Here is a 19672-nt window from a genome sequence, read left to right on the forward strand (position 1 = left end):
GAATTTTCCCCATTTTTCCTTTCTTTCCCCCTTTTTTCTACCTCTTTTACTAAGCTTTTGATTCACTTTTCATAATTTTCATCACTAGCTCTAATTTTATTTTTTTTTACCACTCATTTGATTTTGGAAATATTTTTTAATCTCTTCCAGGAATTCTTGTGTCTAATTCACATTTTCATTGAGGTGTTCTTTGAGGTTGTTTTCTTCTGGGTTTGTATCTTGATCTTCCTTCTCACAATGGTAGCTTTTCATGGTCAGGTTCTTTTTTGTTGTTTGTTCATTTTTCCACACCATTTCTTCACTTTTCACTCTATGGTCAAGTTGGCATCTGTTCTTGGTTTTGCTGTTTTCACAGTAAGTTCTGATCAGTTTGAAGATTTTGGTGCTTCTGAGATGGTATGATCTAGGGAGAGGTGTGGTCACTGCTTTCCTTGTCTGGTCTCTGATCCTTGCCCAGGAAGACCTTTTGCTCCTAGGGAGCAGAAGTGATACTGCTCTACAATACTGCTGTTCCCCTGGGATTGCAAGTTGTACCGCTCCTCAGGGCCCTGATCCCTTGTGACCAAAAATGTTCTTGAAGTGTGCTTTCTGCCCCTGAACTGTGACCCAGAAGTGGGTATAGATAATGGAGCTGTCAAAGAGCATCTGGTCCTGTGCCCAGTGCTAGTACAGGGGTCTTCTGTAATCTCTTTCTAATAAGTTGGCCAGTCATCTTACCATTTCTGGCTTGAGAGCTCTTCAAGCTGCTGCTGGTGGTGTAGGATCCATTGGAGTTCCAGGCCAGGCTCTACCCCTATATCCCAGATCTCTCTGACTTCCTAAGTTGTCTTGACTTGGAAGAATGTTTCATCTTTTCTTGGCTCTGCCACTCCAGAATTCAATTTATCACATTATTGTAAAGTTATTTGGAAGGTAATGTTGGAAGAGTTTAGGTGTAGTAGTTCCTCCACTCTTCCATCTTGGCTTCCAAAGTCAATTTTTTTTCAATCCAATTCTAACACTTTACATCTCTCCCTATTACATTTTATCTTAATAGCCCAATGATTTCCCCTGCCACACTCTTTTACACACACACACACACACACACACACACACACACGCATGCCCACTTCTGTGGAGGGTAGATAATATGTAGCCATTTCAAGTTGAAGAATTTGCCATCAGTGCAGAAGCTGACCTTGATGCTGTGTTCAACTTCATTGAAGGCAACATGGTGAATGATAAATCATTATATCTATATATATATTATATCTATATCCATATCTATCTATCTATCCATAGATAGATACATAAATGGATAAGATCCTCCCTCCCTTACAGTCTAGGTCCTGCATGTCCTAACCTTTGGACCCTCCTGCTTAGAGACATGATAGGCCCAGAGCAAAGAATGACATGCCTTCGGACTCTCCTGTTTGGAGATATGATAGGCCTACAAACCTCTGGACTCCCACGCTTAGAGACATGATAAGCCTTGAACAAAGGATAATTAACATTCTTGAGGTTAAACATTTGGAGAAAGTGCCATTCTGGGGGGGTCCAGCCACCTCTCAAGAATATCTCACGAGACCCCATTGTAAGGGTTGGCTCCTCTCCCAGTGGGAATACCTGGGGTGAGCTTTCTTTGTTCAAGGCCTTATTTAAGTCACCATGTGGGTGAGTCACATTGGGATCTCACCCATGGAGAGGACACTTTGCCTGGGACTTTCCCATTCAGAACCATGATTGAGCTGTGTGCCCCGGGACCCCCTAGCTTTGAAGGATCAGGTGTAGGTGATCCCTGAATTGGTGATGTATTAATGTATTGCTTTTTGTGTCTTTGTTGCTTTTGCTGTGATTAGCTGTGCTGGTTATTGTGTTGTAAATCCAATGTAATATTCCCTGTCTTTTATAAAAAACATTATTCTTTTGGGAGTATGTCATATCACAGGTGGGAATCCGAACCTAAATTAGCTTAATTGAATACATGGCTGAAAACATTGTGCATGGAAGCAAGCAAGCAAACAGTCTTGTTTAACTCCATTGGTGACTGGGAAAGCATGAGAACATTTTTCATTATCCAGAACCCAGGAAAGCATCCCATCATGAAATTTGATGTACAATGCTGATGAACTTCTCTGGGCAATCAAATTTTGACATAATTTTCCATAAGCCTTCATGACATAAACCCTCAAGGTCTTGCTCAGATCTATATACACTGCGTATAAATCTTTGTTCTGCTCCCGGCATTTCTCCTGGAACTGTTGGGCAGCAAATATCATATTGACCATTCCTCAGCCCTTTCTGATCAAAGTGGAGATAGTATTGGTGCATGATTTTCTGTTTGCAGATGATTGTGTACTCAATGCTGCCTTCAAGGCAGAGATACAATACAGTATGGATCGATTCTATGATACTTATGCTAATTTTGGCCTAACAATTGACACAAAGAAAACACAGGTGTTCTATCAGCCACCACCACACCACGCATATGTGAGAAAATTGGTGAGAGCTAATGGAGAAATTTTGAATGCAGTGGATATGTTCACTTACTTGGTAGTGTACTTTGCAGGGATGTATGCATTGATAATGAGACTGATGCACACATTGTCAGAGCTAGCTCAGCATTTGGGAGGCTCCAAAGGAAAGTGTGGGAGAGAAGAGGTATTAGACTGACACTAAACTGAAGGTCTATAGAGCTGTTGTACTGACCTCATCGTTGTATGCCTATGAAACCTGGACAGTCTACCAGTGTCACGCCAGGAAAATGAATCGTTACCGTTTGAATTGTCTTAGGAAGATTCTGAAGATCACCTGGCAAGATAAGGTACCAGACACTGAGGTCCTTACTCAAACTAAACTGCCAAGCATTCAAACTCTACTTTAGAGAGTGCACCTCTGATGGGCTGGTCATGCTGTTTGAATGTAAAATGTATGCTTACCAAAAAGACTATTTTGTGGAGAACTCACATAGGGCAAGCATTCACATGGTAGTCAGAAGAAGTGGTACAAAGACACTCTCAAGGTCTCTCTTAACTTTGGAATTTATTTTGTGACATAGGAGACACTGGCATAGGACCACTCAGCATGGCATGCCTGCATCAGAGAAGGTGCTGTGCTCTATGAGAAAAACAGCACTGAAATAGTACAAAAGAAACATGAGATGCACAAATTTGGAGAATCCACCCCCAAATGTCCAGATGGACTATTTTTTCCTGACCTGTGGTAAAACATTCTGAGCTCATGTTGGTCTTATCAGCCACAGTTAGACATAGTGTAACTTGACTCTATCACAGTGATGTCATTTTGGTCCTCTTGGAGAATGCACAACAACCACCACTGCCACTACTAGATTAGATGAGCACTTGACAGTGACGGAGTTTTTTTCACTATTTATGGACTTACATTGAAGTTCTTCCTCTTTTGTAGTAATTTTGCAAATAAAGTTAACCTTGTAATTGATTCATTATTTGCATAAGTACTTGCATAAGTCCTGAGTTCCTTTTATCTTCTCCAGGAGGATCTGGATATGAGCTACATTCTTATGTTCTCAGTAGCAACAGTGTATGCTTATTAAGAAGGCCCTAACAATCAATGCGGTGGACATAAAGCCAACATTTTTTTTTTCTGGACCAGAGAATGAATCTGGATCTACCTCAGGGAATTTGGTTGGAGCAATTAAATATAAGGGGAACAATATCCCCTGAAAGAGATTTGTAACCCCGTCTAGAGAGCAGTAAGCCTACTTCTCTTCCCTTAAGGTTTATGTGAAATCCAGTGAGTTCTGTTGGTCCTTTGTTCTTGAAGGAGATGATAACATTAGGGAGGTGATGCCATGGCATGAAAGTGAATTGGATTTAAGTGAGGGAGGAGGGCTGTGCAAAGTCACCAACCTCACTTTCTCTTCTGGAGCCATCTGGGTCCAGTGGCCAGATATGGATCAGGACAAGAGGAGATGGCCCAGGATGTTGTGGGGGACCTTGGCCTTTTTAAGTTAAGGTCTTTAACAAGTCTCAGTATAGAAATACATGAATAGAAGTTTTCAACTGCTCCAGTGGACTGAGAACTACAATGATCTTGAGAATTCAATGAACCTCTTGTCTCTCTCAATGTGGTTGTTATTCTTATCTTAGGCTTAGTGATTCATTAATATAATTTCTTCTAAGCCATGTGCACTTATAAATCATCACCTATTTTTATTGAGAGATGATAGTTTAAGTATTTATTTGGATTTAGACATAGGAAAATGCAATTTATAACATTTGTAAATTCATGTCTCATTGTGGTCTAAGGGCCAGAATTTCAAAGTTCTCCAAAGTCGGTGTCAACAAAATGCCAGTACTGGCACATTCTGGCAAAAACTAAAAAGACTGAATGTAGCAGTCTCAAAACAGACTGCATGCCCATTGTCTGAGGACTAGCACAAATGAGTGCAGAAATATTCATAAAGCGAAAAGGTTGATTGAAGGAGTGTACATAAGCATGTATTCATGTATGTGTGTATATGTGTGCATGTGTGTGTGTTTGTATGCTTGTATGTTTGTGTGTAGGGGTGTTTTGTGTATAGGCATGTATATGTATGGGAATGTGTGTGTGTGTGTGTGTGTGTGTGTGTGTGTGTGTCTGTTATCTATAGTAGCTCCCAAAATCTAAGGTTCAAGAAACCTTATACTCTACATGGGAGAATTCCCTCCTCAAAGGTATCAATGATGTCTCACCCAACAAATCTAAGGGCCTTTTTTAAAATCCTTATCACTTTTGTGATCTCTGCAGCTTTTCAAACTACTGGCCAACCTCTTCTCATTGATACTCTCCTTTGGACCTCCCCTTAACTGTATGACTACACTTCAGTCTCTTTTCTTGATCTTCATCCAGGTCATACACATGAACCATGGCCTATCATGGGCTTTCCTCTGTTATCCTTCTATACTATTACACTTGGTAATCTCATCAGCTCCAACGAATTCAAATATCTCCCCTATATCAATGATTCTCAGATCTAATTACCTAGTTCTAGCATCCTTTCTGACCTCCTATATCCTATCTCCAATTGACTTCAAATATCTCAAAGTTTATTTACAATAGAAATCTTAAATTCTATTTTTCCAATAACTGAACTCAATAACATTCACCCCAAGACTTGCCATCTAAAACAATAAGGCACTAATAACAATTTAGATGATAATTGTCAAAATGCCTATATAGTTCTGCATCAAAAAGTATACAAGACTCTCCAGAAGGTAGAAGTAAACCATTTATTCAGACACCAGAGAACCATATCCCATAACCAAATGCTCAGCTCCCACAGCCAGTGAGTCCGCTTCATCACAACAGCAAGGAACCCAAAACATTCAATACAGAATATCACAACATGGAGCCTCAACATCCCAAAACCTCTCTGAGGTCTTCCCCAAAACAAACTTACAGTATAGCTAAGTCAGCCTGTTCAGTTCTAACAATCATGAGGGCAGCCATTAGCAGCCACCCGCAGCCATAACATATTTCTCTCTCTCTCTCTCTCTCTCTCTCTCTCTCTCTCTCTCTCTCTCTCTCTCAGCATTTTCTGTGACATAACTTCCTTTTTGTATCAGGAAGCTCCTCCCATCACATATGTCTTAGGTTTCCTGTGGTGTAAGCATGTCACATGACCTATTAATGGGTGGGAAAGATCTTCATATCTAATTGCTACTACATCATCTTTCTAATGTTCCCTTTACTATTGATGGCACCACTGTCCCAGTCACCCAGGTTCACAAATGAAGTCCAACCTGATCTCTCTCTTACAACTGTGTGAAGAAAAGTCAAGTAAAAACAAGATATTTAAAAGCATAACAACTACTTATTTTAATAAACTGTTTCATATTTATTTATCAATATGTCAATAGGTGCTGCTTATCATTCTTGTATTTATTTTTGATTAGTATCAGCTTTACTGCTCTTCGTATTCTAAAAACCACTTATAGGGTAGTTTCTTTACAATAAATCTCTGAAAACTATTATCTGTATAACCTTGGGCAAGTCACTTTTCCTTTTTAGGCTTCAGTTCCCTTAAGCATGAAAGAGTGGCTTGGAATAAATAATCTCTAAAGCATCTTCTATCTCTAATTTCCATGATTCTTATGATTGAGACAACAATATAGATTTTAGCTTTAGGAACCTTCCCTAGTTTTAGTACCTTGATCTCTATAATCCTGATTACCTTATTGGAAAGCACTGAAAGCCAGTATGTGAAGGTGGACAGTGGATTTGAGGTTAGGAATAATTGGGTTCAAATCTCATCTGAGACACTTATTGGCTGGTGGCAATGGGAAGCTCTCTTAGCTTCTCTGTGACTCAGTTTCCTCATCTCTAAAATAAGACACTTGAAACTAGACAGGCTGTAGTTTTCTTTAAGCTGTAAATCAATGATCCTACTATATGCTCTCTACCCCATAACAGTTGTGTAGAATTTGAAGTTCTTTGTGGTAACTGAAAAGAAATAATTTATTGTGAAAAATTGCAAAGAGCATACAGGACAGAATTAGCAAGGGGAGATGAAAATGGAAAGAAATTAGAAAAAGGAATGGAAAAGAAGATGCAGATTAGACAAGCATATTGTAGGAGAACAAACAAGATCAGAGTTTCTTTACCTATCTGTTAGAACTTCTACTGAAGTAGTAACAAATCATGATTTTACAGCTGCTCTCCCTCAGCCTCCAAACAAAATTGTCCCAGTCTATTACATTGCTTTAGGGAAACATAGAAATTGGAATCAATCGATGGATGAATCAATCATTCAATAAATATTCATTAAGCCTAGACTAAATTCTAGTTCTAGATCATAGTAGTGGTAGGCACAGGACTAAACATACAATTATTGGAATAAACTCTAATCTCAGAGTTTCATTTTTAATAAGGAGGACAGTGTGTGAGGGACAAAGAAAGGTGTAGCTTGATAGAAAATTATAGGAAGGGGATTAATGTCCAATGAGATTTGAAACAAAGGTTGGGAGAAGATAGGTCAAAGGGTTTTGAAATGTAAACAAAATGGCAACAGAGCCAAGCTGGCCAATTAAGGGCAGAAAACCTGTCATACTCTTCCAACACTTCCTCCAGACAACTTTCAAATAACACCTTATATCAAATTTTGGAGAGGAAAAACCAACACAAGGTCAGTATAAGAATTTTTTCTGGCCTAAGAAAACTAAGGAGGTCAGCAGGAGAAGTCTGTGACATCTGGGTGGAGGCCTGTATGGAGCCTACACAAGCTTTGGCCTCAACATTAGTCACATGAGCAGCTTCAGGAGATCTCAGCACAGACACAGCAAGAGGGTCAAGCAGCTGGTCAGAAAGAGATTACAGGAGACCCTTTTCTCACACTGGGCTATTCTATTGCCCATATGCAGTTCTGGGTCTTTGTTCTAGGGTGGAGAGGAGTGCTGGTAGTTAGTCACAAGGGAGCAGGTCCCTGATCAGGGCTCCAAAGCAAAGATGACTGCTAACATTTGTAGTTGCAGGAGACTGGGGGTCTTTTTGGGTACAAACCAGAGCACAGACCAGGATAGCAGTGACCACATTTCTTGCAGGATCACACTATCTTGGAAGCACCAAAAACTTGCAGACCCACAAAACTAGCTTTGAATATAACAGCACCAAAAAGCCTGAAGTTTGTGACAGTGCCTCCCTAAGTAAGGTAAGCAGAGCCCAATTTTAAAATAAAGTTAAAGGTCAAGAAATATGATGGAAATGAGCAAAAGCCAGCAAAAAAAGAATCCAAATATAAAAAACTATTAAAGTGGCAGGGAAGACCAAGACATGAACTCAGGGGGAGGAAGAAGAGGCAGAGGAAGAGGAGGAGGAGAAGCAGCAGCAGAAAAAGCAGAAGGAGCAGAAGCAGAAGTAGAAGCAGAAGCAGCAGGAGAAGGAGAAGGTGAGGAAGAGGAAGAAGAAGAAGAAGAAGAAGAAGAAGAAGAAGAAGAAGAAGAAGAAGAAGAAGAAGAAGAAGAAGAAAAAGAAAATTGGATGGAGGGAAATACATAGTTAGTAATCATAACTATAAATGTGAATGGGATGCATATAAAAAAGAAACAGATAGTAGAATGAATTAGAAACCAGAAACCAATAGTATGTTGTTTACAAGAGAAACCCTGGAAAGAGAAAGACACAGCATTAAAGTAAAGGGCTGGAGCAAAATCTAATATGCTTTAGCTGAAATTTTAAAAAAAGAAAGAAAGTGGAGGGGGCGGGGACAGGGAGAAAATTTATGAACTCAAAATGCTGTGGAAGTGAATGTTGAAAACTAGAAATTAGTTAATAAAAATTTTTTTAAAAAAATTTTGTATTCCCTTTGACCAGCAAGGGTTTGTATACCAAAAAGATTAAAGAAAAAGGAAAAAAAAGACCTTCATGTCCAGAAATATTTATACCAGTTCTTTTTTGTGTTGAAAAATAATTGAAATTGAGGGGATGCTCATACATTGGGAAACGGCTGAACAAGTTGCAGCATATGATTGTGATGAAATAATATTGTGCTTTAAGAAATTACAAGGGGTGTGATTTCAGAGGAAAAAAACACCTGGCAAGAACTACAGAATGACTAACATAAAAGTGAGAAGAACTAGGAGATCAATGTGCACAGTAACAGCAATGTTGAAATGATGATCAACTGTGAAACACTTGGCTACACTGATCAATACAATGATCTTAGACAATTCCAAAGGACTCATGATAAAAAAAAAATACTATCCATCTCCAGGTACAGAATTGATGAACCTGGAATGCAAATTGAAGTATAATTTTCTCTCTTTATTTTAAATATGGCTAACATGGAATTCTGTCTTGCATAATTACTTTTCTTCTCAGTAGGTGTGGACAGGTTGGGAGGAAGAAATTTGAAGCTGAAAATTTTAGAGGTATGTTAAAAATAAATAATAAATGAAAATGTTAAAAGAAAAACAAATGCAAAAATAAAAGTTTATATTTGATCCTGAAGGCAATAGGGTGTGCACTTGGAATACATGGAGTAGGGGAGTGTAATTGTCAGCTCTGTTTTCTACAAAAGGAGCAAGTACACATTTAGATTTTCAATTAGAAAGAAGATACAACTCTTTCTTGAGAAGGACTGAATATGATGTTGATTGAAATACAAGTGGTTATTTGGACGTTTATTTAGATAACCTTTGGGCCATAGCAAGAGAAGGATGTGGATGAACCTCTCACACTGGTGCCCAGGTTATGTCAGGTTCACATCTTTCTCCCCTTCAGGACAGGCACTCTTGGGTCACTCCACACAATAATATGGCTTCAGAACAGCATAGACAAGGAACAGAGAATTAATAGAGAGCAATGGGGTATAGTTTTCCTTCATTGCATCTGCTTGATTTTCCACCCTAGAAGTTCAGTCCAACCATATGATCTCATCCTAGAACATCTTAAGCCCCATACTTCCCTACAGCTCCTACAACCTCTTTGAGCATCCTGTTATTCATTGTCTTCTTCCATTAGAATATAAGCTCCTGGCTATGCCCAAAGTGCTATAAAACTGTGAATACCCTTTGACCCAGCAATACCACTTCAAGGACTGTATCCCAAAGGGATCATACAAATGGGAAAAGGACCCACATGTACAAACATATTCATAGCAGCTCTCTTTGTGGTGGCCAAGAATTGGAAATTGAGGGGTTGCCAATCAATTGGGGAATGGCTGAACAAGTCATGATATATGAATGTAATGGAGTACTATCGTACTATAAGAAATGATGAGCAGGCAGACTTCAGAAAAATCTGGAAAGACATATATGAACTGATGCTGAGTGAAATGAGCAGAAACAAGAGAATACTGTACACAGTAACAGCCACATTGTGCGATGACTAACTTTAATAGACTTAGCTCTTCTCAGCAGTGCAAGGATCTAAGGCAATTCTAAAAGGCTCATGATGGAAAATGCTATCCATATACAGAGAAAGAACTCTGGAGTCGGAATGCAGATTGAAGCATAATACTTGCTCTCTCTCTCTCTCTCTCTCTCTCTCTCTCTCCCCCTCTCTCTGCATGTGTGTGTGTGTGTGCGTGTGCGTGTGTGTGTGTGTGTGTGTGTTTGTTTTGTTTTGTTTTTTCTTTCTCCTGGTTTCTCACATTCATTGTAATTCATCTTTACAACATGACTAATGTATATTTAGGGCCTTTATCAGATTGCATGCTGTCTTGGGGATGGGGGAAGGGAGGAAGGTGGAGAAAATTTAAAACTCAAAATCTTATGGAAGTGAATATTGAAAACTAAAATTAAATTAATTAAAGGAAAAAAATAATATAAGCTCCTTGAGGACAATGATTGTCTTTCTTTTTTGCTTATATTTGTATTTTTAGTACATAGTACAGTGATTGGAGCATGATAATTGTTTATTGACTTGACTGTACTCTCACTCACTCCACATATCCAAACAATCTCCTCCCAAATTTCGTTGTTTCTGCCTTATAATGTGCCAAACACTATATGTATGTACATACACATACATATATACCTGCATATGTTTATAATATATATTGCATATATAATATCTCCTCTCCACTCCTATAGATACAACCTTAGTTAAAGCCCTCATTACTTATCAGCTGGTTTAGTAAAATAGCATTCTAACTGGTCTTCTTACCTCAAGTCTTTTCTCCACTCCAAAACATCTCCTACTTAACTAGCAATGTGATTTTTCCGTAACACAGTTCTAACCATGACATCTCCTACTCAGTGAGCTGCAGTGGTTCTCTATTACCTCTAGGAATAAATACAAAGTCTTCTGTTTGGCATTTAAAGGATTTATTAACCTTTTCTGTCCAGTTTTCTCATATCTTAATGTCTTAAAATCCAGAGACATCGGCCTAAATGAAGCTACACAGACACACACACCAATACATATCTATATCTATATCTATATATATATTTGTATGTGTATGTATATGCATATATATGAGTATATGTATGTATTTACACATATATATGAGTATATGTATGTATTTACACATACATATACACATATACTTATATACACATATTTCTTCATTGTGCTTTTGCACTCACTGTTGCTTAGGCATGTAATGTTCTGCACCCTCACCTCCACCACTTCATTTTTCTCTTTTTTTAAGGGCTAGCTTAAGTCTAACCTTCCATAGAAGGGTTTCCTATTTACTTGTACTCCCCACCCTGATTCTAATACTTTCCTTTTCAAATTACCCATATACAAATATATACATTGATGTGTGTATATTCTCACATATATGTGTGACTGTATGCATATACATATATATGTATTATATCCCCAGAGCTTAGAATAGTGCCTGGTACATTGTAAATGCCTAGTAACTACTTTTTGATTGGCTGACAACTATATAACAGATGAAGAAAGGCAGTTCCAGAGAAGGAAGAAAGAGCTGAATAAATAGATTAATTGTGACTATCATATAGTATTAAACACAGGGTTCCTATGACAGTATGCAATTTTTGTGTGTGTCCCCACCATAACATATTCTATAGTGAACAGCAGTTATCTGGATAGACTGAGAATCAGTTACACACATACTGAGTAAACCCTAAAGGATTCCATAAATTTCTATTTATTATTATTATTGTTATATTAATAAGGCATCAAGTCACTCTCTGATGCATACAAAAATCCATCTTTTTAACACCCACAATCCACATTCTTATATGTGACTGTGAATCATTGAACACCATGATTCTAAAGAATCAAGGTGGTGGGTGTCCCAGAGGATAATGGAGAACCATATGGTATCAATTAGCAGACTAGCATAGTACATCTCACATTTATATAGCACTTCAAGTTTGCAAAGTGATTTTCTCAATGATGACCTACATACAAGAAATGGAATAAACATATCATCAGGGAAAATATGACTGGAAAAGGAGTTGAGCCATTTCTATATCAAGAGCAAGGGATAATATACAGACAGTTGGATAGTCTGAGGATTACATGGTAACCATGATATGTAAAAAATAAAAATAAAGAAGTAAACTTGGAAAAAGGCTTCCAGTACATTATAGAAATCTATTCTCCATACAAGACTGGCCTTCTCCTCCATGGTAGACTTCAGGGAGAGGATGGCTACTTGCCAGATATAATAAAGATTCCTTTTTCATATGGGATAGACTAGATGACTGCTAAGGTCTGCTCAAAATCTCAAATTCTATAAGTCTCTGAAAATGTATTGGAGGACATAAATAAGAATTAATTTTGGTTAAAAGGCATGTATGGTGCACAAAGTCCAACAGTAGAGAGAGTATCTATATTAGTGATATCTTTTTCAGAAAATTAATTGTAATGGCAAGCAGGGTAGGACTTTTTGTTGTCTTTTGTTTTGGAGTGCTTCTCAGTACTAAGGGAATCAAGTGCCTTTGAGTGTTGCCTTTGTTTCAATCAAGAGTCTTTGATTGAGTCAGGAGTCTTTGATGACCTGCTTAAGTCTTGGGAAGGCCTAGGTCACATAGGTTTGAATCGAATGGTTGTGATGCCCTCTGACCCTGACAAAGTGACAAAGTAACTCTGAGGTTAGCATTTTGCTTTAAGGCTCAGTCACTAGAAAAGTGTTTTGTGATTTGACCAGATGAAACTCTGGGTAGCCATTAATGGCTCCCCCAGCTTTGAAAAATCCAGATGTTGGTGCTTCTCTCTCTGGTAACTATGTATGCAATGTCTTAGACAGACAGCTAGAAGCCTGTCTGTTGATTTATTTTATTTTGTTCTGTTTATATAATTTCTGCTTGTAATTTCTGTTTGTGTTTTCTCTGAAGTTCAGGGTGCTGACTTTTTCCCCTGAACTAAGTGAATGATATATGTATGTTTAATTAAAGTGAGACTGTAAACCTCTTAAAGTTTCATTTCTTAGAAAAGCAGATCAAAGTTCCTGTGCTAGCAGCCCTCCTGTGTGCTGGTGTTATTAGTCTTATGCAGCCACAGTAGCAGCAAGTGGCATTGTTGTTAGAGCAATCAAAAACTGTCCTAACCAGAACTTTTTGATGGAGTAATTTTCCTATATTTAAGTAGTTGTAGAAAGAAGGAATAAATGAATGAATTAAAAAAAAAAACATTCAGGAAGTCCTTACCAGATTTAAAACGCTGTGTCAAATGCTGGGAATATAAATAGAAAGTGACAGTCCCTATTCTAAAGGAGTTGACATTCTAATGGGGGAGATAAACCTCTATAGGGCTAGTATATTATTCATAACTGTTATAATCTCCTAAATAATAGTGAAAATATATATAGTGTCTATCATCCATATCAACTGTATTTTGTAAATGTTAACTATTGTCAAAGGTGACATACAGAAAGACTATGAGCCTGGGAATCAGAAAGATCTGAGTTCAAGTCCTACCACTAACATATATTAGATGTGGGACAATGGATAAGTTACTTGACCTGCATTAAACTGAGACTATAGGGTTGCCAATCTTCCTCAATGTCATCACTAATTCTGACATTCTGTGGTGATTTTATCCCATGATATTTACGAATGAAGTAGAAAGCCTAAATGAATTGCTCAAGGTTACTCAGCTAGCAAATAGAAGAATAAAGACTTTAACCCACCAGCATTCTCCATCACCATACTTCAGGAGGCAAGAACTAAATATTATATTTTCTTAATATGTCAATAGCTTCCTTATAGTTTAAAGAATCTAATGCACATTCCGAAACCCAAACAGAAGACCCGGAAGCTAGATGTTATGGTGGCCAAATCAATGGGCCTAGAGACAGGAGAACCTGAGTTCAAATCCAGCCTCATATAGTTTTTGGTGGTATGACTTTAGGCAAGTTGTTTAACCCCTGTCTTCTTAAGTTTGTTTATATGTAAAACAGCGACAACTATAGCACTTACCTCATAAGGTTTTTGTAAAGATTAAATAAGATAATATTATATAATAGCACATAATAGGTGCTATGCAAGTGCTAATTATGTGAGTTTTTCAATGGTTGGTCATATTCAGTGCATTTTCTGTTATATTTTTTTACTAAATACTTCCTCATAGATATTTCAGGAAGAATGTCCCTAAGGTTCATATCCTCAGGTGCCCCCCCCCAAAAAAAATCAATGTTCTACCCATAAACACACACACACACACACACACACACACACACACACTCCTTCTATAGGGAATTTTAAAAGGTAATTAGTACAATGATGAATGATCAAGGAAGACAGAGAAGGAGTGAGGTTCAGATGGTAAAGTTAGAGTTTCCAGAGCCTGAGAAACAGAGAAAGAAAAAAAAATAAGTAATACATCTAAACTCATATGTCTTTACTTTTTTTCCCTTTTGCCCTTTCTCAATGAAAAACTAATATAAATCCATAATTACTACCTACTCCCTAGAATATTTTCACACAGATTTAGAGATAAACTGCTTCCATCTATCACTTGATGTCTCCAGTGACTTGTAGGGACTCTCTCATGCTAGTTTCTTACAGTTTTATTAGAAATCAAAAACAGGACTTAATTTAATTGGGAGAAAGGCTGTTTCAGGGCTAGAAGGCAGAGGAGACTAAAGCAGTGTCCTTATATGAGTAGATGGTTCTTGGATCCATCCCTGGGACTTCAAGGCAACCAAATGGTACTAGAGTAAAGAGGAACGTAGTGAAGTTGCTTTGCATAAAATAGGATTTTTTTTTCCAATTTTAAGAATCACCATTTAGCTGGGGAAGTAAAAAGGGATGGTGGGCTATCAATATTGTATAATGATGTTTCAGTTCCTCTTTCTATATTTTCCATTTATCCAGGTGTAATATTAAGCAGGGTGGAAATTTTTTTATGTCTTCTCTTTGAGAATGCTAAAGTAATCAAGTGCCTTTCATTAAGTCTTACTAGGTGCTAAGCCCTAGGCCCACACCCTTTTGCTGATTAGGTGTGAAGCCTTTGGGCCATAAGAAGGGTATATAAACTCACAGGTTAGCATTTTGTTTGGGGCTCTCATTCACTGAAAGAGTATCCTGTGGTTTGACGAGAGGAGACACTCTGGGCAGGCACTGTTAATATTCACCCCACCCCCACCCCGCTCCCCCCTCGAAAACGCAGATGTTGGTAACTATGTGCTGAGATGTTGAACAGGAAGCTAGAATCCTGTCTCCTGATTTGTGTGATTTGATGTTGATATTTTCTTTTTGTAATTTCTATTTGTATTTGCTCTGAAGTTCAAGGTGTTGGCTTTTCCCCCTGAACTAAGTGAATGATACACATATGTTTGATTAAATTGAGATTGTTAACCCCTTAAAGTTGCTTTCCTTAAAAAAGGAGATCAAAGAACCTGTGCTAGAAGCCCTTCTGTTAGCTCTTGTTGCTGGTCTTGTTGGGTCTTACACCTCCACAGCAGCTGCTAGCGACACTGTTGTTAAACCAGGTTCCCAATGTCTAGGCCTCCAGGGCTCTCTCACCTAACCTTCAATTTAGCTCCTGCTCAGCTCCAATTACACCTCCTACAAGAAGCCTTTCTCAACTCTCTCCATTACCTTCTCTTTACAGTATATAAATTTCCCTCGTGTTTAAAAATGTACATTTCATTCCCAAGTAAATTAATTTCACTTTTGTCTTTGTATCTTCAGGCATATGAGAAGCATTTAATCAAAGTTTATTGATTGATATTCCATAAATTATCTTGGACAGTCTTGGATTTGCCTTAAGAAACACTGATGTTAATGAACCTTCAGCAAAAAGCAAAGAATAAAGTCACACGTTTACGGGTGACCTATTGTGGATATGATATCATTTTAACTACAGAAATGACATACTTTTAAAGCAACCAGAAAGAAATGATGAGATATGTCTTTCCTCTACTCTACCTTTCTCATCCCTAATACACAAACATACCTTCTGTATGGTCACATATTTGTGAGGATGTTTGTTATATTATGTTATGCTATGTTATGATACACACATAAATGCATATACATAGCAGACACACACATATAACTGTAGATACAGCAACAACAAAATTCCCTGAGTAGTAGTGCTTCTTGTATACTTCTTAATTTTCATATATGTGTGGATGTATGTACATATAAATGTATGTATGCATGTGTGTATATGAATGTGCTTGCCTATTTGTTTTGATATTGGGTCTTTCTATCTCACCAGTGTAGAAGAATAGCAGCTTCTTTTCTAACCTGCAACCATGTTCTCCTTCTTAAGCAAAATGACAGACACCTAAATATTAGTAAGGGAAATAGTACTGTTGTGTTATAGGCTTTAGTCCACTTCAACTCAGAACTCCCAAATTCAAGCAACCCACTAGCCTAAACTCAACCTTCCCAGGAGCAAGTACAGGTGTTCCTCACCATGCCTGGACTCTAACTTTCTATATGCTGCAAATTCTTCTAGCAAATTAGAACTCTCTTGAAAATGTACATTTTTGTCTTTCCTATTTTTGGACAAAGTGACATTGAAAAGAAAATAACTTTTGCAAAGACTTGGTTGCTGGCCATGTTTACAAACTTAGAAAATACACCCAAATTTTGAATCAAAAAACTGTATAGGACTTCAGGAATCATGTACTTTAGTTCCTTCATGTTATAAAGTAAAAATAATATGGGCCTAAGAAGTTGAGGCTCACCCAGTGTCAAACAACTAATCATTGACACGATGCAATCCATATCCAATCAGTTGTCAAATAGCATCAATTATATCTTCATAACATCTTTTCCACTTACCCCTTTCTCTGCCTTTACTTGACTACCACCCTACTTCAGGCCTTCATTAAGTCTCATCTATACCATTGCAATAGCTTCCTAAATGTCCTCCAACATTCCTGCTTCTCTATATAATCCCTCTCTGAAAAGAATATTTCTAAAGAAATCTTATATCTAATGAGTCACAAACAATATTATTACTAGTTACCATTAATACCACAATATCCTATAAAATAGTTATTGCTCCATAAATGTTGATTGATAAAATGACATACAAACATATAAAACAAACTGTGACATAGACCAGTTACATTCAATTGTGTCCTATTCTCTCACCAACATAGGGATAATTTACCGATGCATTCTATACTGTCAAATTAATAGGATGAATTATGAAAGAATGACATACTGATTTTCATTTTAAAATGGTTTAGGATCATTTCAGTGTTATGTAGTAGATAAAGCACTGGACTTAAGTCATACTGTTTTAGTCTGACACTGACAGTGAGCTGAGTGACTGGAGGCAAAACATTTAACTTCTCTTGGATCAGTTTATTGATTTGTTAAAAAAAAGAGGGGGGAGGGTTAATTTATATGATTCTCTATGTTCCTTCTAGTTCTGACATTTTATGATTCTATGGATATCTAGAATTCCAAAATACACAATTATCTCCTCTCTGTATTAATTTTAAAAAAACTCAACAAAGATTTCATTCCATTTAACAAAAGTGAGTACATAATATCTAAGGCCTCAGTTTCTCCATTGTGTCAGTGCTTGCCAACAGAAATGCCAGCAAGATTCCTGTCCAGTTATATTCTAAGCTCTCCTCTTTTATTATGAGACATCCCTAAACAGAAGCTACTATCTAGTGTCTCTTTTTAAGGGAATTGGGGGCACCAGAGAGGTAGCTGTGTATGAGAAAGTTGGCTCTTTGCTTTTGAAGATTGCTCTCTTCAGGAAGATAATTTTCTTAGCTAGGCTTTTAGAGCAATTCAACATTTATACTCCCTTGAAGGGAAAAAACACAACAACTTGGTCAAAGAAATCAGGAGCTTGGCAGATACCAATTGTTTGTTTTCAATCTATTTTCTTAGTAAATTTCCTCACTAGTTTCTACAATAAACTACAAATTATTTTTGATAGGAGACCATTTTGAAATACTTATTTGAACCCACTAAAACTTTTCAAAGTGCTTTAGGATTTGGGGAGAAAGGATTAAAATAGGTTACCCTTTGATCAAGCAATTTAACACAACTTTAGTGAAAACATGGCTGTGGTGGGGTGCTGGAACTCTGTTCTCTGTATGGGTGTTGTGGTGTTTATGTTTTTATTTTATTTTGTTAGAATAGTTTTTGCTTGGTGCAAATGAGAAAGGATTTTTCAGGAACTCCAAAAGCATAAATTGAATGTAATTGAGTAGAATTAGTATCATGGACCAATGACAAATACATATTATTTTGTCATCATAGTAGAACATCTCCAAAAAAACCTGTGAAAATAAAAATGTGAAATTTTAACTGAAGTCAATAAGATATACACAGTTATATTAGAAAGTATATTAGATATTATCTTAATAAATTAAATGAGTTAAACAATTCCAGTTAGATAAGATTCAATGTTAAGACCATGGATTCAGAGCTAGAAAGAGTCGTATCAGATCTTTTGATTTCCACATATAAGTAAACAGAGGCTCAGAAAGGTTAAATAACTTACCTGAAATCACTGAGCTGATCAATAATTAGCAGAGCAATAATTAGTTAAATCCAGATACTTGAAGGACAGACTCTCTTTTGCCTTCTTTGTATCCACAGCGCTTAGTACAGTGGACTTGTATCCTCAGAGCCCTTGTACACCCAGTACTCAGCACACCATAGCCATTTAATGAATGTTTACTTAGTGAGTGACTAGCTCTAAAGTCAATGTTCTACTATAGCATTATATGCATTCTGCTACATTTCTGGATGTCCAGGCCAAATTCCATCCACTAGAATTATCCACCTCCCATAATTAAGAGCAATATAGAATATGTACTGCTAAAACTAGAACAGTATTACCTGTGTACAGGAACACACTCAACAGATAGCTTTTAGTTAAATGACTAAATTAATAGGTAGATGAACAATTTCATCTTTCTTTTCTAATGTCCTAGATTCCTCTAGAAAATTGTTATTATTATTTATAACCATGAGTCTAGGTAGTGCAGCATAGTGGATAAGGGTTTGTGGGATTTGGAGTGAGGATAACCTTGGCTCAAATTTTCCCTTCAAAATTACTAGATATTTTGACAAATGACTTGCCTCTGAACCTGGTTTCTTCATCTGAAAAAGCTGATTAAAAATACCTGTAGTAACTATTTAAGATAGTGGTGAGGTTTATATCGGATGACGTAGGTAAAGTTCTTTTCAAACTGATAGGACTATATACATGACAAGTATTATCATGATTTATTATTGAATCTATTTGGTGTTAAATTAGTTGAAGGGCAAAATTATCAACAAAAACTTTGATATAAAATTAACTTAATTCTATACACACACACACACACACACACACACTGTGACTTGTCTATGATGAGATGATATGCCCCCCAAATTAAGCAGTGACAAAAAAGGATTCACAGGGAGAAGGGGAGAGAGGTAGAATGGAGGTAAATTCTCTCACATAATAGAGGTATGAAAGAAGTGTGGGAAAAGATGGTGAAGCAGTGGGCAATACTTGAATCTTTCTCTTATTTAATTGGCGCAAAGGGGGAAGAACATAAACACTCAGCTGGGTATAAAATTCTACCCTACCCTATAGGGAAGTAGGAGGAGAAAAAAATAATAGAATGGGAGGTTGATAAAAGGGAAGGTGGATTGGAGGAGGCAGTTGTCAGAAGTAAAAGATTTTTGGAGAGGTATAGGCTGAAAGGAGAGAAAGAAAGAAGGAAAAAGGGAAAACAGAATGGAGGGAAATATACAGTAATCAGAACTGTGAAAACGTTTAAAGAAAATTTCTCTGATAAAGGTCTTTCTCAAATATATAGAGAATTGAG

Source organism: Trichosurus vulpecula, chromosome 9 (assembly GCF_011100635.1).
Source record: "Trichosurus vulpecula isolate mTriVul1 chromosome 9, mTriVul1.pri, whole genome shotgun sequence".
Taxonomy (NCBI): domain Eukaryota; kingdom Metazoa; phylum Chordata; class Mammalia; order Diprotodontia; family Phalangeridae; genus Trichosurus; species Trichosurus vulpecula.